The sequence below is a fragment of the Triticum aestivum genome, chromosome 2A (assembly GCF_018294505.1).
Source record: "Triticum aestivum cultivar Chinese Spring chromosome 2A, IWGSC CS RefSeq v2.1, whole genome shotgun sequence".
Taxonomy (NCBI): Eukaryota; Viridiplantae; Streptophyta; class Magnoliopsida; order Poales; family Poaceae; genus Triticum; species Triticum aestivum.
The window spans coordinates 298246826-298261886 of record NC_057797.1 but is presented as its reverse complement, the minus strand read 5'-3'; the positions used below and the strand labels follow the sequence as shown (position 1 = coordinate 298261886).

The following is a 15061-nucleotide window of genomic DNA, read 5'->3' as shown; positions in this document are numbered from 1 at the left end:
GATCTTGACGCCATAGTTGTTCATGGCTCGATTGGCGAAGCGTCTAAAGACATCCTGCACTTCAGTCTTGTAGAGGATTATATGCACCCATGTATATCTTGAATAATCATCAACAATGACGAAGCCATAGAGACAAGCAGTAGTAGTAAGAGTTGAGTAGTGAGTGGGACCGAAGAGGTCCATGTGTAGCAGTTCGAAGGGTTGAGTCGTTGTCATGACTATCTTCGAGGGATGCTTGGCCCTCGTCATCTTTCCTGCTTCGCAGGCACCGCATAAGTGATCCTTCTTGAACTTGACGCCCTCGATGCCTATGCCGTGCTTCTTCTTTGCAAGAGTATGCAAGTTCCTCATGCCAGCATGCCCTAGCCTCCGATGCCAGAGCCAACATTCTGAAGCTTTTGCAAGAATACATACGGCAAGCTATGGTCCTGTTGAGAAATCTACCATGTACAAATCATCTTTCCGATACCCTTCAAAGACTAGAGACTTGTCAGATTCCATTAGAACAAGACAACGATATTTTTGAAACATCACAATCATATTCAAATCGCAAAGCATTGAGATAAACATTAAGTTGAAACCAAGGGATTCAACAAGCATCACTTTATCCATGTGCTGATCCCTTGAGATTGCAACTCTACCTAGACCCAATACCTTGCTTTTGCCAGTATCAGCAAATGTGATGTAACTTTTGTCAGATGGACATAAGGTTGAGTCCATGAGAAGACTTCGCTTGCCAGTCATGTGATTAGTACATCCACTATCAATAATCCATTCTGAAGCAGCTGGTGTCATACCCTATAGTGTAGTTAGGGGGATAGGCTTCACGAAGAGAATTGTGAAGCATAAACATTTGACAAGCAAGTGGATTATGAAAGCTTAGATCGAGGTTAGGACTGATAGGGCGAGTAGCAAGCGACTCAGGAACAAAAAACATAATAAGACCATTTGGGCATTTGATCTTGCGCCCTACAAGATGTTTAAGGTCCCCAGCAATAGCTTCAGACGCATTTGATTTTCGGCTGGAGACCCTTCCCTGCAAAAGAGAGTTAAGCTTTCTTAGCCACCCACATCTTCAAGGGTGGCTTCGAAGCAATGAGTCTAAGTGCAGCATCTGAGAACTTTGGCTTTCGAGCCCTAGCAAATAGTCTTGCAGGTGGACAATAGTACTCATAAGAATAAGCGGAGTAGTTCTTGGTCTTATGAACATGGCGGTTTGATGAAACACGCTCATATTCATAGGCCTGAGTATGGTGCGTTAGTGCGACTCAGGTGAGTCCTCTGTCTGTATGAAGCCTTTGGACCATATGAAGCATCTGGTCTGGGGTTTGTCTTCTTCACTTGTGGTGTCATGACGACATTCACAGGAAGATTTTCCAAACACTTTTTTGGCACCCAGACTTTCTTCATAGGTGGCCCATTCCTGTAGTTAGTACCAATATACCTGGCAAACACTTCACCATTCTGATTCTTAAACAGTTTATAGTTTGCATCAAAGGATTCATCAATAACAATGGGATTAGCACAAGTGAAGCCAGATAGGGTGGATGGATCCGCTGAAGGTTCCTTTGCAGCAACCCATGTGGTTTTGGGGTACTGCTCAGGTTTCCAGTAAGAGCCATCAACATTCATTTTCCTTTCGAACCCAACACCCTCTTTCCTAGGGTTTCGGTTCAGGATCTGCCTTTTGAGGACATCACATAGTGTCTGATGCCCTTTGAGACTTTTGTACATCCCTGTTTCAAGCAATGTCTTCGACCTAGCATTTTCATCAGCAATAGCAGTGGCATCCTCAGCAGAGGGGTTAGTTACCACATCAACAGTTGAAGATATTGCAACAGTAGCGGCAGTAGAACATCCAGCAACAGAAGTAGCGTTGTCACGCTCAATGCATTTAAGACATGGTGGTTCAAATCCTTCCTGAGCGGAACTGATCTGTTTGGCGCAAAGTGACTCGTTTTCCTTTTGAAGATCTTTATGAGACGCTCTCAATTTCTCAAGATCTTGCTTCCTTTGAAGATAATCATAGGAAAGCTTTTCATGAGTTGTTGAGAGTGTTTCATGACGACTTTCAAGTTCCTCATACTTAACATGAAGATTTTTTATGTCTTCAATTAAGGACTGAGATCGAGTCATTTCAGCGTCTAACAGGTCATCGCTTTTGTCTAACAGTTTTTGAATATGTTCCATAGCTTTCTGTTGTCTAGTTGCAATTTTAGCAAGTGTTTTGTAGTTGGGTTTGGAACCACAATCAGAGTCATCTTCACTGGATGTTTGATAGTGAGTAGTGCGTGAGTTTACCTTGGCACCGCGTGCCATGAAGCAGTAGGTGGGAGCAGAGTTGTCCTTGTCATTAGCATCGGCATCGGTGATGAAGTCATTGTCTTCAGTGTTGAAGATGGACTTGGCAACGTAGGATGTAGCTAGACTTGCAACGCCAGAATCGGACTCCTCCTCAGACTCCACCTCCGCCTCCTCAGAAACAGACTCCTCCTTTGAATCCATTTCCTTGCCAACAAACGCACGAGCCTTGCCAGATGAGCTCTTCTTGTGTGATGAAGACTTTGAGGAAGACTTGGAAGAAGACTTTGAGTGTTTCTTCTTCTTCTTGTCGTCAGAATCATATTCCTTGCTCTTCTTCTTCTTCTTCTTGTTCTCATTGTCCCACTATGGACACTCAGAGATGTAGTGACCAGGTTTCTTGCACTTGTGGCATGTTCTCTTCTTGTAGTCATGAGCAGAAGCTTCATCATTCCTTGAGCTGGATCATGAGGACTTTCTGAAGCCTTTCTTTTTGGTGAATTTTGGAACTTCTTTACAAGCATAGCAAGCTCCTTTCCAATGTCTTCAGGATCATCAGAACTGCTGTCAGATTCTTCTTTAGATGAGGAGACAACTTTTGCCTTCAAGGCACGGGTTCGGCCATAGTTGGGACCGTAGATGTCTCTTTTCTCAGAAAGCTGAAACTCATGCGCGTTGAGCCTTTCAAGTATATCAGACGGATCGAGTGTCTTGAAGTCAGGGCGTTCTTGAATCATCAGGGCTAGGGTGTCAAACGAGCTGTCAAGTGATCTCAGGAGTGTCTTGACGACTTCATGCTTGGTAATCTCAGTAGCGCCGAGAGCTTGAAGCTCATTTGTGATGTCGGTGAGTCGATCAAACGTGAGCTGAACATTCTCATTATCGTTTCTCTTGAAGCGGTTGAAGAGGTTGTGAAGGACACTGATTCTTTGATCTCTCTGGGTTGGGACGCCTTCGTTAACCTTGGAGATCCAGTCCCATACTAGCTTGGACATTTCCAGAGCACTCACACGGCCATAGTGTCCTTTGGTCAGATGACCACATATGATATTCTTGGCAGTAGAATCCAGTTGAACGAACTTCTTGACATCAGCAGCGGTGACACCTTCACCAGCCTTGGGGACGCCATTCTTGATGACATAACAGAGGTCAACATCAATGGCTTCAAGATGCATGCGCATCTTATTCTTCCAGTAGGGATATTCAGTTCCATCGAAGACTGGGCACGTAGCGGAAACTTTGATTATCCCTGCAGTCGACATAGCTAAAACTCTAGGTGGTTAAACCGATTCACACAGAATAAGGGAGTACCTTGCTCTGATACCAATTGTGCTAGTGATCGACTAGAGGGTGGGTGAATAGGCGATTTTTATGAAAGTCTTCAAAACATGGAAGTTTCGAAGACAGACGATAGAAATGAACCTATTAACATGCAGCGGAAGGTAGACTACACTAGCCAAGCCATAGTCAAGTATTCAATGAAGTGAAAGCACAAAGACTAATAGCAGCTAGGCAGTATGGATCAGGATGGAAAATAGTATGAAGCCAATCAGAACAAGCAGTCACACAGTGAAGACAAATAGATAATGCAAACAGGCAATGACTTCACAAGGACTAATCTGCAAATAAAGAGATGGGAAGGATAGAACCGGTGGCTCGTTGAAGGCAATGATTTGTTGGACCAGTTCCAGTTGCTGTGATAACTGTACGTTTGGTTAGGGAGGCTGAGATTCTTCACCTTATTCCCCTTGAGCTAAGGACACTCAGTCCTCGCCCAATTACTCTAGTAAGTCTTTAAGGTAGACTTCCAAACCTTCACAGACTTCGTTCACCGGCGATCCACAATGACTCTTGGATGCTCAGAACACGACGCCTAACCGGCTGGAGGATTCACAGTCCTCAAGTATAATAAGTCTTCAGATCACACAGACAGGAAGACTTCAGTGATGCCTAACACTCTTTGGCTCTGGGTGTTTAGGGCTTTGTCCTCGCAAGGATTTCTCTCTCAAAGGCTTCGAGGTGGGTTGCTCTCAAACGACAAAAGCCATGCACTAACTCTGAGCAGCCAACCAATTTATGGTATAAGGGTGGGCTATTTATAGCCACTAGGCAACCCGACCTGATTTGTCCAAAATGACCCTGGGTCACTAAGGAACTGACACGTGTTCCAACGGTCAGATTTCAAACACACACGGCAACATTACTTGAGCTACAAGCAAAGCTGACTTATCCAGCTCTAAATAAGATTTGCTCTCATTGTCTTCACTCGAAGACATAGGATTTTGGTTAAGCGTCACTTCAGTCATTCTGACTGGTTCACTTGGACCCCACTTAATAGTACGGTGGTTCCTATGACTCAACAAAGAAGAAAAAGAACGACGAAACAACTAAGTCTTCGCGCTCCATAGTCTTCACACGATGTCTTCTCTTGGCATAGTCTTCAATGTGAATGTCTTCACATACCACCTTTGACTTCAATGTCTTCATACATTTTTAGGGGTCATCTCCGGTAGGAAAACCGAATCAATGAGGGACTTCTACCTGTGTTATCCTGCAATTCTCACAAACACATTAGTCCCTCAACCAGGTTTGTCATCAATACTCTAAAACCAACTAGGGGTGGCACTAGATGCACTTACAAGTGGAGGACCCCAGACCACTCAATATACATATTGATAGAAACCCCTGCTACTAGTTGGATATGAAATAGGACTATTTCACTTACCACCTCAGCTTTCTTCATATCCAAACATTTTTACCCAGTAAATAAGCCTACCTCCAAATCTTCACAGCTCCTATAAAAACTAGTAGATCGCCCGTGCGTTGCTACGGGCTACAATACAATGCATATAAATGAATTAAAAATGACTAAAGTTGTCTTCAAGGTCGAAGCTCATTTCTTCCTAGTATATTTGGGCATGTTTGGACATCAAACGGACAGCCGGTAGGCTCTCCAAATTCAGTTGTGTGGACAATCGCTGCAACATAGCTAACACTTTATTTGCAATCAACCACTCTCTTCCCATAACATCCTTTCTTCCTGTCATTGTAGCCCAATTGTTGAGCTCCCTCCATAGTCACACATTTCCTCACACCGCCAACCCATCAACCACGTTGGGGGACACCCGAAGACAACCGTCCTTATTGTCGCCCTCTCGCTAGGAGGGACAAAGAGTGAGGCGTAAACATACACATATGTAAGTTAATTCATTATTTCATTAATTGATTACTTAATATGATGTCTTGTATCCTCTACATGGACAAAAAATACAACAAAAATATTATCTTCATTCTACAGAATGAAATTGAAAACTTGTGAACAACATCACAAATAAGTGTTGAAAAGTAAGAAAACATGAGGATCCTTAAATTGGTGATATGATTTACATGATACTAACTCCTTCCATATACATAGGTCCCCTATCAAAATACTGACAAAAAAGAGAAGTAATGCCCGTCTCATGGGCCTCGCATACTTGGACAGACGATGTAAATGAAATCCATATATTAGCTAAATTATAAGGTGCTTCCAATCAAAACAATACATTTATAAGGGAAGGGGCTACTACAACTTCTACAGTCCTAAGCCACCACGCTGCTAACACACTCATTCTCCAGTGTATGCAAGTCATCTCTTCCTCTCCCCATCACAAGTGACACGTTCAAACTCCAAAGTTGATGGATTGGATCCTTCAATGTGAAGACATCAAATTTTGAGCTCGAAGGTGCAACCTTGCATCCTTCACATGATGTAGTATATTTGCCAAGGTAGCATACTATCAAATTTAGATCCGATTATATTTTTATAGCTCTCATAACATAGAGATTGACAAGATATGATGATTATCACTTGAGAATATATACCAGCAACAAAAACATCCACAAAATATAAACACATATCACTTTTAAAAAGGTAAAACTTTGAGACACAGCAAAACACTATATGCTTAAATGTAAAAAATGACAAAAGGAGAATAGGAATAAATATGAAGACGTGGAGTATTTGAACCCGAGCTCACATGCTCCTTGATGAACAGTAAAATCTGAAAACACGGTAAAAATATAAAAAATTGATTTTTTATAAAAAATTATGTAAGTTTTAACTTCTTGCAAATGCTTTTGATGAAATGACATTCGTGTAGGTGTGGGCAAAAAAATCGACGCTCCAAAAGATTTGTTCTCGGAAACATTTTGGAGCATCGATTTTTTTTCTTTTTGTCCATACCTCCACCAATGTTATTTCATCACCAAAATTTGCAGGAAGTTAAAACTTTCATCGATGTTTAAATCCAGATTTTTTTTTGAATTCTTTAACTAATTTTTTGGATTTTACTGTTCATCAGGGAGATTGTGAACTCGGGATCAAAAGAGCACTTTCGTAAATATGAGTGGAATTAAATAGAGGTAAGAGCTAATAGCTTATGTACATCTGGAGAAGCCAATATTGTAAGTTTAGTGCAAGGAAGTTTCTGCGGAAAATGAAGTTATTTAGTAAAAATGATATCTTTTTACGTCGTGTCATCCAACCCCCTAACACTCATTATCATGGCTCATCCATATCTTTCGGTTTCAACAGAATAAAGTTACCGCTAATTAGAAGCTCGCCATCTTCCCTGAACATTGCATTGTAATTTCTAGATTGAAATACCTATGAGTTTTCCATTTCTTATGATAAATGTAAATTATTAATACTGAATGATAATTTTGTTCATAATTCTGCATTACGTTTCTAAACCAGAATTTTGCATACATACACAAAATAGTTATGTAAATTTTGTTAAGTGACAAAACATGGTAAATATGGAAGATGGTAGAACCTGAAGTACATGATTAGAGATAATTCAAGTGCTGAACTGATAGGAAGCAAAACTCACCGGTGGTCTAAGACTTCTCGTCACCAGGCACATCTCCTCTTCGCGTGAACGGCCTTCGGCGTTGCCAAAGCAATAACCTCCAACTCATTGGCATCAAGCTCAACCACCTTGCCCATAACCTTCCCATGGTGTGGTACGAGTACGAATCAGTAGCGGAGCCATAAAATATCTATAAGGGAGGCCAAGTTCTACTAAAACAGGTTGGGGACGGCCAAAGTGTTGAAAAATAGATTTTTAGCAGCAAATTAGTACTAATTTTGCCACTGTTCATAGCAAATTACATGCAAAATCATGGTGTTAGGGGGGGCCAGGGCCCCTGCTGGTCCCCCTGTCTCCGCCACTGGGTACGACCTAGTGAGACCAGCTTAGGACTTTGTACAACTAAAATCATTAAGTGGACAGTTGATCAAGCACAAACATAGACATGGAGAGAGAAGAATAAAAATTCTAATATATTCACCTCATTGTACCAATCATCGTCTTTGTATTGTCCGCAATGAACATTTGTTTCACCGGGAAGTGGACCCCCAAATCTATTGGCTTGTCTGTCATGAACCCTCGCCACAGATGGATTGCAAGCTATAAATTTAAATTTTCAGAAAGGAAATGTCATGAGACCATTGCCCATCAGATATTCATTGGACCACAGTGAACACATGAGAAACATCAAACTCACAATGGACTTGTGTGGTTGGTCCATGCATCCGTGGTGGGCTGCTTCTTGGGTCCTCTGATGATAACATTCCCAAACAACTCCTCTGCGTCCTCCGGCATGGTTGACCACATGCCCCTCTCGAGGTCCAGTATTAAGGTTGGCCTTCGGGTTATGGGTACAAAAATCTATATTAATTGTTAAAAATGCAAAGAAATCATAAATATGATTCATGCATAGACACCTTGCTGGAGAGGACAATCTGACAGAGATGGAAAAAAGGTGTGAAGGAGGGATTCTCCTGGCCGTCATTTTCATCGCCAAGGGTGCTAGTATAGGGAGGATATGGAGGAGGTACTCGTGCTCACCGCAGGTGACCATCCCCGACCGGCCATGAATCATCTCCTCGCAGTGTGATGGAACTTACCATCCCCAACCGGCCATGAATCGTCCTCGCAGGTGATCATCCGCGACCAGCCATGGATCATCCTCGTAGTGCGATGGAACTAACCATATACAAATGAATTGAAGTAGCTAAAAAATAAAACTAAAGATATTTTTAAAATAAATAATAATAAGTAAGAAGAATGGTGTCAAGGGAGGGAGGCTGGATCTAACGGAGGACTGATCATTATGTATATACTTTGGCTGTGTTAAACAGTAGAAATGTTTAAATGTGTGCAGCGAAGGACTGATCATTATGTATATACTTTGGTTGTGTTAAACAGTAGAAATGTTTAAATGTTTGACCAATTTTTGCCGTGTTAAACAGTACATAAATATGACGTATGAGCATGTGCGGCGGACTGCTCACTATGTATATATTTTGGCTGTTCAACATTGAGAAGATGACACTGATCCAAAATAATTATATCAATTTAGCATCATTTGTTCAGATGATGCGGAAATATTGTGAGTATAGATATAAGGCAAATATGACATATAGTACACTAAATGACGCCTTGAATTTCATAAAAGTCTGTTGGCCAACTAATCAACAACGAAATTCTAAAATCAACCAAGAATTCTATCCTGCACGCAAATCTTCAATTGACCAAATGATATATATCAAGATGATAATAATGTACCATGATGCAAAAAAAGATGGAACCAATATGCTACAGGAAGTTACTGAAACAACAAAGCAAACATGAATTATATCACCTAGAGTGGTCATCAATAGTGGCAACAGCTTTTCCTTCAGTGCACTTGGTAATATAGCTGGCAATCTAGACACTCCATGATTAGTTTCCAAATCCATAATTTCAATGAGAGAAAACAAGAATGGAAGCTACAAAATGTATCCATATCTACCTATGGGCAGGCTCACGGGTACTGCAGATTGTGTCAAAAAATCGTACTCTCTCCCTGTATTAATTAGTATGTTATTTCTATAAGCAAATTAGGCAGCAGCAGTGCCTCAATAAGAATAATTATGCCACTCAAAAATAATAAGAAGAATCACTATACAGGACACAATGGCATACATGGCAACATGAAAATCACGGCTCACAAGATTGAGAGATATACATACCAAGAAAAAGACAAAGAAAAGCTGAAGAACCGCACCTGCATTAGTGCATGGTCCCGAGCACGACACAGATAGACGAATGCCCTTGAGGTCGGTGCAGAGCGAGAATCCTACCAGGCTAGAGGCATGCTCCAAATCAGGGATACATGCGTGCATACTGACACCTCCACAAGCTTGTCCGTGCAACCGCAGCTTCATTCGCTCTCGCAACTGCTCGGGTCGACGCAGGTAGGAACATAGTACCACTTGCAACTCTAAGAGCATATCAGATCAATAGTTAGTTTCATCTTATCACAAAATTCTAAACTAATAAGTGCCTACACATCTCTCCATCTCCATAAACAGATCACATCATAGGAACATATCATCTAGTATGAAACTTCAGACAGGGAAATAGATTGAAATTAAATTCCAATCTGGGTGGCTGCCGCCTCTGAGATATCCACCCTTACAAACGACCAATCCTCTGACTTTTGTTGTTGCAAACTGCACTAAAGAGCTTTTTGAATCACGTGGTCGATCAAAAGGCCCTGGAAAAAATCCCAAACAATATCAATAGATTGATGTGCAGACGTGAACATAGTTGAAGGGGCGGGGGAAGACGAACCAGCGGTAGTCTTCTCTTTTTGATCATTTGCGTAGCCACCTTCTTGACCTCATCTTCTGTGAGCATCCCATCAATGTTCATGTTCCACCTGTTAATGTGAGACACCCAAAGGAAAATTTTCATCAGTATGTTAGATTGACTTAAACTGAACATAGCTTAGTCCAAGATGTGATCAGTAATCTCCGGCTCAATGTTCCTCTGCCTCGACATATCCCGAACAACTTGTCAGCAAACTCCTTGGAGTTCTCCATGCCTTGGATCTGAGAAGCATGCCCATTACATTAGAAAGTTTAACAATTAAATGGCACTGCAAAAGTAATTAGAAAGTCTAACACATTTGCATAATTATTGTATCATGAAACCTGTAAAAACTCAGTTACTGGACGAGCATACAAACTGAAAATCCTACTGTTTTATACAATCTTCACATTCCATTCATCAAGCAGATAGTAGCAATCATTCTAATAAATGAAATCAAAACTTGGAGACTCCCAATTACGAAAAGCACAAGCGTTGAACAAAATGAGATGGAACATACATGGCGTAATTTGTTCTGCCCAATTCACCCAAAGTAACCGTCCGGTGATACAATCAGTTGTAGCAGTTAAGCAGCTAACAGATCTATTTAATTAACTGCAAAGAGGAGAGAGCATTCGAACCAGCGGTAGTCTTCTCTTTGTGATCATTTGCGTAGCTACCAGCTAACAGATCTATTTAATTAACTGCAAAGAGGAGGATCGGTATCTATCATGCACTGCGATTGACCCAGAAATACTTGGAGATGGTGCAGCCTTATGGCTGATGCATCTATTCACATAAACAGAGAATACTCACCGTGTGCCCCGGATGAACATCAACATGTCCTCGCCGGCTACCACCCGCACGCACCTGACCGCTGCCTGTGCCATGCTCACGCCCACCATTGTCGTGAGCATCGACCACGCGCCCTGCTGCGAGCGGCCTTGCGCTGTCTCCTGCCGTGCCCTCTGGTAGGCCCACAACCCGTCGGTCGCCGTCACCATCGGATATACGTGTGGAGCACCAGCAAGGACGAGGACGGGACTGCAAGAGGAAGAGGAGGCGTCATCGTCGGAGATAGAGGTGGCTAGGGTTAGCCACGGGGCCGCACATGGGGCCAGAACAGCAAGGCGGCTGCATATGTTGGAAATAGGAGATCTCATCGGAGTCGGTAGCGCCATGGGGGCACCAATCGACGGCGGAGGCGGCCGGTAGTGGATGCCGGCAGCGATGCACACACACAAAAGAGAGATATTGGGAAAAGGGAGAGAGGCCAGTGAACCAGAAATAGAGAGGGATGGCGATCTCAGAGGTCGATGGCGGCGATCTTGGACCTCGACCGCAACGCGATCACGCCCTGCCCTACCCTCGGGTTCCGCGAGGCGGCGGCGTCCCACGAGTAGGGCGCCTCGGAGGTCGGCAGAGGAGGAAGACGGTGCAGCGGCGGCTCCTCCCGGACCTCGGTGGCGGCGGCTCCCCTCGGATCTCGGCGATGGCGAAGGGCTGTCGCCGCTGGGGTGTCCTGAGGATTGACCTGGGAAACAGATCGAGGGGAGCCCCGTCGAACCTGCGTGCGATTCGTTTGTGGTTTTTTTTCGCTGGTTAATTTTCGTAGGTTTTTTTTCGCTGGTTAATTTTCGTAGATTTTATTTGTTTCGCTTCGTGGATGGTTTTTCACTCATGGTGCGAGGGCGTGGGGGCGGGTGGGGGACTCGGCAGGAGTTTTTTTTGGTTCTATGCGTCTCAGCGTTAGGTGGAAGTAGGTATACAAAAAAAATCATGATAGGTGGGACGAAAATAAATCCGGAACGGAGACTACCAACTAAGACATTAGGAGTAGAGATATGGTACGTCATTGGCGTACTCTGAAAAAAAAATCTTCACAGCTGATGCCCCCTCTTTGCACAGATGTACTGCATGTATATTTAAGTAGAAAATGTTGGCTTTTATTATATCACTAATTATGCAAGAAAATATGTTGGTCAGTACATGTCAAGCTGGACAATCCCATGCACAAATATTTCGCGTACATGTCAATGTCAAACTGGACGATCTCAGCACAAATATGAGTACATTTCAAAATGGACCATCACAAGCACAAGTATTGAAGCAACTTGAACATCCTAGGCAGAACTTCTTTGCGTACTTGTCAAACTCGAGCATCCCAGGCATACATATCAAGTTATACATGACATGATCATTTCTAGTCACCCCAAGCACAAATATTTGAGTCAGTGGACCATCCTAGGCACAAAATTCGTAGTGCATGCCAAACTGGAGCATCTCAGGCACACCATAGATATACATACATATCAAGTTTACACATAACATAACATGATAATTTTTAGTCCATGACCAACAAGACCGAGTATGAAGGTGATCACTCTTGAACACACATTGCTGTCAAAATTTGCATCAACTTTTGATTTCTTGACGTACATGAAAAAAGAGCTCTAGCTTCTACCTCCAGTTGTAGTGCTTCTTGCTGGGAAGGACCACACTGAAGCAAATACAAGTCAGTTTGAGCACAAGATCATGTAAGTGTCATACATTCATACTTCAAATATTTACTTGTGAGCTAATCGACTGAATATGCATCAACAATGCATTTGACTCGCAGGAACAAATCTCTGGTCCAGTTAATCATGAAACTGAGAGGTCACAACAGACAGCCGGCAGGTCAAATGATAATTTCTTTTAAGGCCGAGATGAACTGCTTGTAAGCTCTACTGTCTTCCAGATTAGTCACATCATTTATTATCAGAAATATCACTTGAGAATGACAAAACTATTCTTGGTGCAAATATTTGCAGTTTTGTTTCGATAAATGATAAATTCTTTTAAGGCTGAGATGAACTGTTTGTAAGCTCTACTATCTTTTATATTAGTCACATCATTTGTTTGAGATACAAGCGGACAAAATAAATAAAAAGGAGAATCACAACTCATTAGTCTTCACATATTCATCGTCGAGATTAGCACCTGGTGACACCTTTTTATGTGTAGAATGAGCACGATTTAGTTGGTTTACAATTCAGTAAGAATTCTGAAACAACTCTCGACCATGGTCACGTAGGATTCACAACAGATTACAAATACATTATGTTCATGTATGTACCATCACATGCATAATGATGGGGAATAAGAACAATCCCCCATAGATCCAGCAGGGAGATACTTACCCATTGAATAATCTTTTATTCCCAAAAAGGATACTCCGGTCTTTTCATCTATATTCTAACAGGTATGAGGCGTCTCCAGAGGTACTGAAAATAACCAAATGCGTTTTTTCTTATTGCAACAACTAGAATGAGTCACTAATAATGCTATCTACAATTTCATATAGTGGTTCATGCTTCTAGGGCTCCAGCTTCTTATATGATGGAACACGAAAAAGGTCATCTGGTTGATTGTAGTGTTTCTCTAATTTCATCCAAATTGATAGATCTAACCTAGAGCATGGCAAATCAGCATACCTGAAGACTCAAGCATGGCAAACCAGCATAAATTAAAATCTTGTATTGTGGGATCTCTAGCTGGCACACAATGAGATAGATTAATTAGTACACCAGCCATCTCCTGCAATTAGTACAGAACACACAACTAGCTGTTTTTAATTATTGGTTGTGAAATAAATTTAGTGCAGGAATTCTGACAGGCACACTAGAGAGTTGCATATTAGATAGAACACGAACATGGTGAGATTTGTAGCTAGCGGCCATTACATATACAAATTTGGAGGAGAGATATGGGGGAGGGGAGTGGGAGCAGTGTACCTTGCTGTTGAACTTGAGAGGGGAAGGAGTTTAGGAGCCCGCCACCGGAGCTACTGCTGGATCCGGATCATGAGTGGTAGGAGTAAGGGAGTACGGATCTCAAGGGAGTATACCTGCGAGCTGCTCCTAGAGCCAGAGATGGGGAGGAGGCGAGGATGCCAACACCGACTTGCCGCAGTCGAGTTGCTCGAGAGAGGACGCAGATCTGGGCCGCCGCCACCGTCTGCCACTCTCCTTGGGAGTGAGTAGGGATGAAAATGGAACGGAAACGGAACTAAGTGCTATCATATTTGTTTTCACATTTCTTGTAGAAGCGGAAACGAATAGAGAAACCTCAGAAATGAATACGGAAATAGATACTACCGGAAACAGACACGGAGCAAATACAAAGCGGATACGGAAACAGAAATGGGCATTGATCGGAACTTAAAAAACCCCTTGAATCATAGAGAAATACACACAAAAACAAATAAATTTAATGAGTTATTAACATGGTTACAAAATAATATCATTATGTTAGCAACTTAGCATAGTATTTTAGTTGTACTGGAAATTGCGTATAGGGTCAAGCTAAGTACATGTGTGGTAGTAGAAGCTAGGCCTCAGATCAATTCTACTAATTGTGTCATTGTGTTCTCTTTGGTGATTGGACTACAAAGTAGCCATAGGTCTATAGTAAAAACAGAAATTTCATATTCACGGAAACGGAAAGTTTCGTTTCCATGCATGTTCCATCGGAAAACACCGTTCCATTTTTGTTTCCGTTTCCGCATAAAAATTCCATTTTCACTTCCGTATTGCAATTTTCTGTTTCCGTTTTTCACATTTCCTCTCCGTTTCCATCTTTCCTCCGGAAAAACGGAAAGTTTCCACTCCATTTTCATCCCTAGCAGTGAGAGATCAGGTTTGGAGGTTAAGGATATCTGAAGCAAATTAACCATGGGCGAGGGTCCTTTTTGCTAATAGTGCGCACAGGTGGCTTCATCATAACATGTACCGTCTATTTGCAATCCAATGGTCCAAAACCATTTTTTCTATTTTTCACCACAAGCCCATCTTCTATGCTAGTCGTTCCCCCTTGATCCCAGTCAACAGTGAATAGGTAATGCCTAACTAGTGTAACCTGACAAGACCGGAGCCAACTATTGCATATGCAACACAGCAACAAACAACTATTGCATATGCAACACAACAATAAATATTCGTCCAAGCACTCTTAGTTTTTACTCCACGCACGAAATTCGTCCAACCACTCTTAGTTTTTAATCCACGCACAAAGTTGGAAGCAAGAACTGGTCGCCG

General features: G+C 42.2%; 2 long non-coding RNA genes across 2 annotated transcripts; both read right to left on the bottom strand.

Annotated features, from left to right (window-relative positions):
* Positions 1 to 9834: 9834 nt before the first annotated feature.
* LOC123185234 (uncharacterized) lies at positions 9835 to 10221 on the bottom strand. Its single transcript, XR_006493239.1, has 2 exons — positions 9966 to 10221; positions 9835 to 9888 (listed from the first exon to the last, which is right to left on the bottom strand). It is a non-coding gene; the product is annotated as an uncharacterized lncRNA (long non-coding RNA).
* A 1866-nt stretch (positions 10222 to 12087) lies between these two features.
* On the bottom strand, positions 12088 to 14056 carry LOC123188566 (uncharacterized). Its single transcript, XR_006494819.1, has 4 exons — positions 13760 to 14056; positions 13460 to 13519; positions 13166 to 13249; positions 12088 to 12483 (listed from the first exon to the last, which is right to left on the bottom strand). It is a non-coding gene; the product is annotated as an uncharacterized lncRNA (long non-coding RNA).
* Positions 14057 to 15061: the final 1005 nt, after the last annotated feature.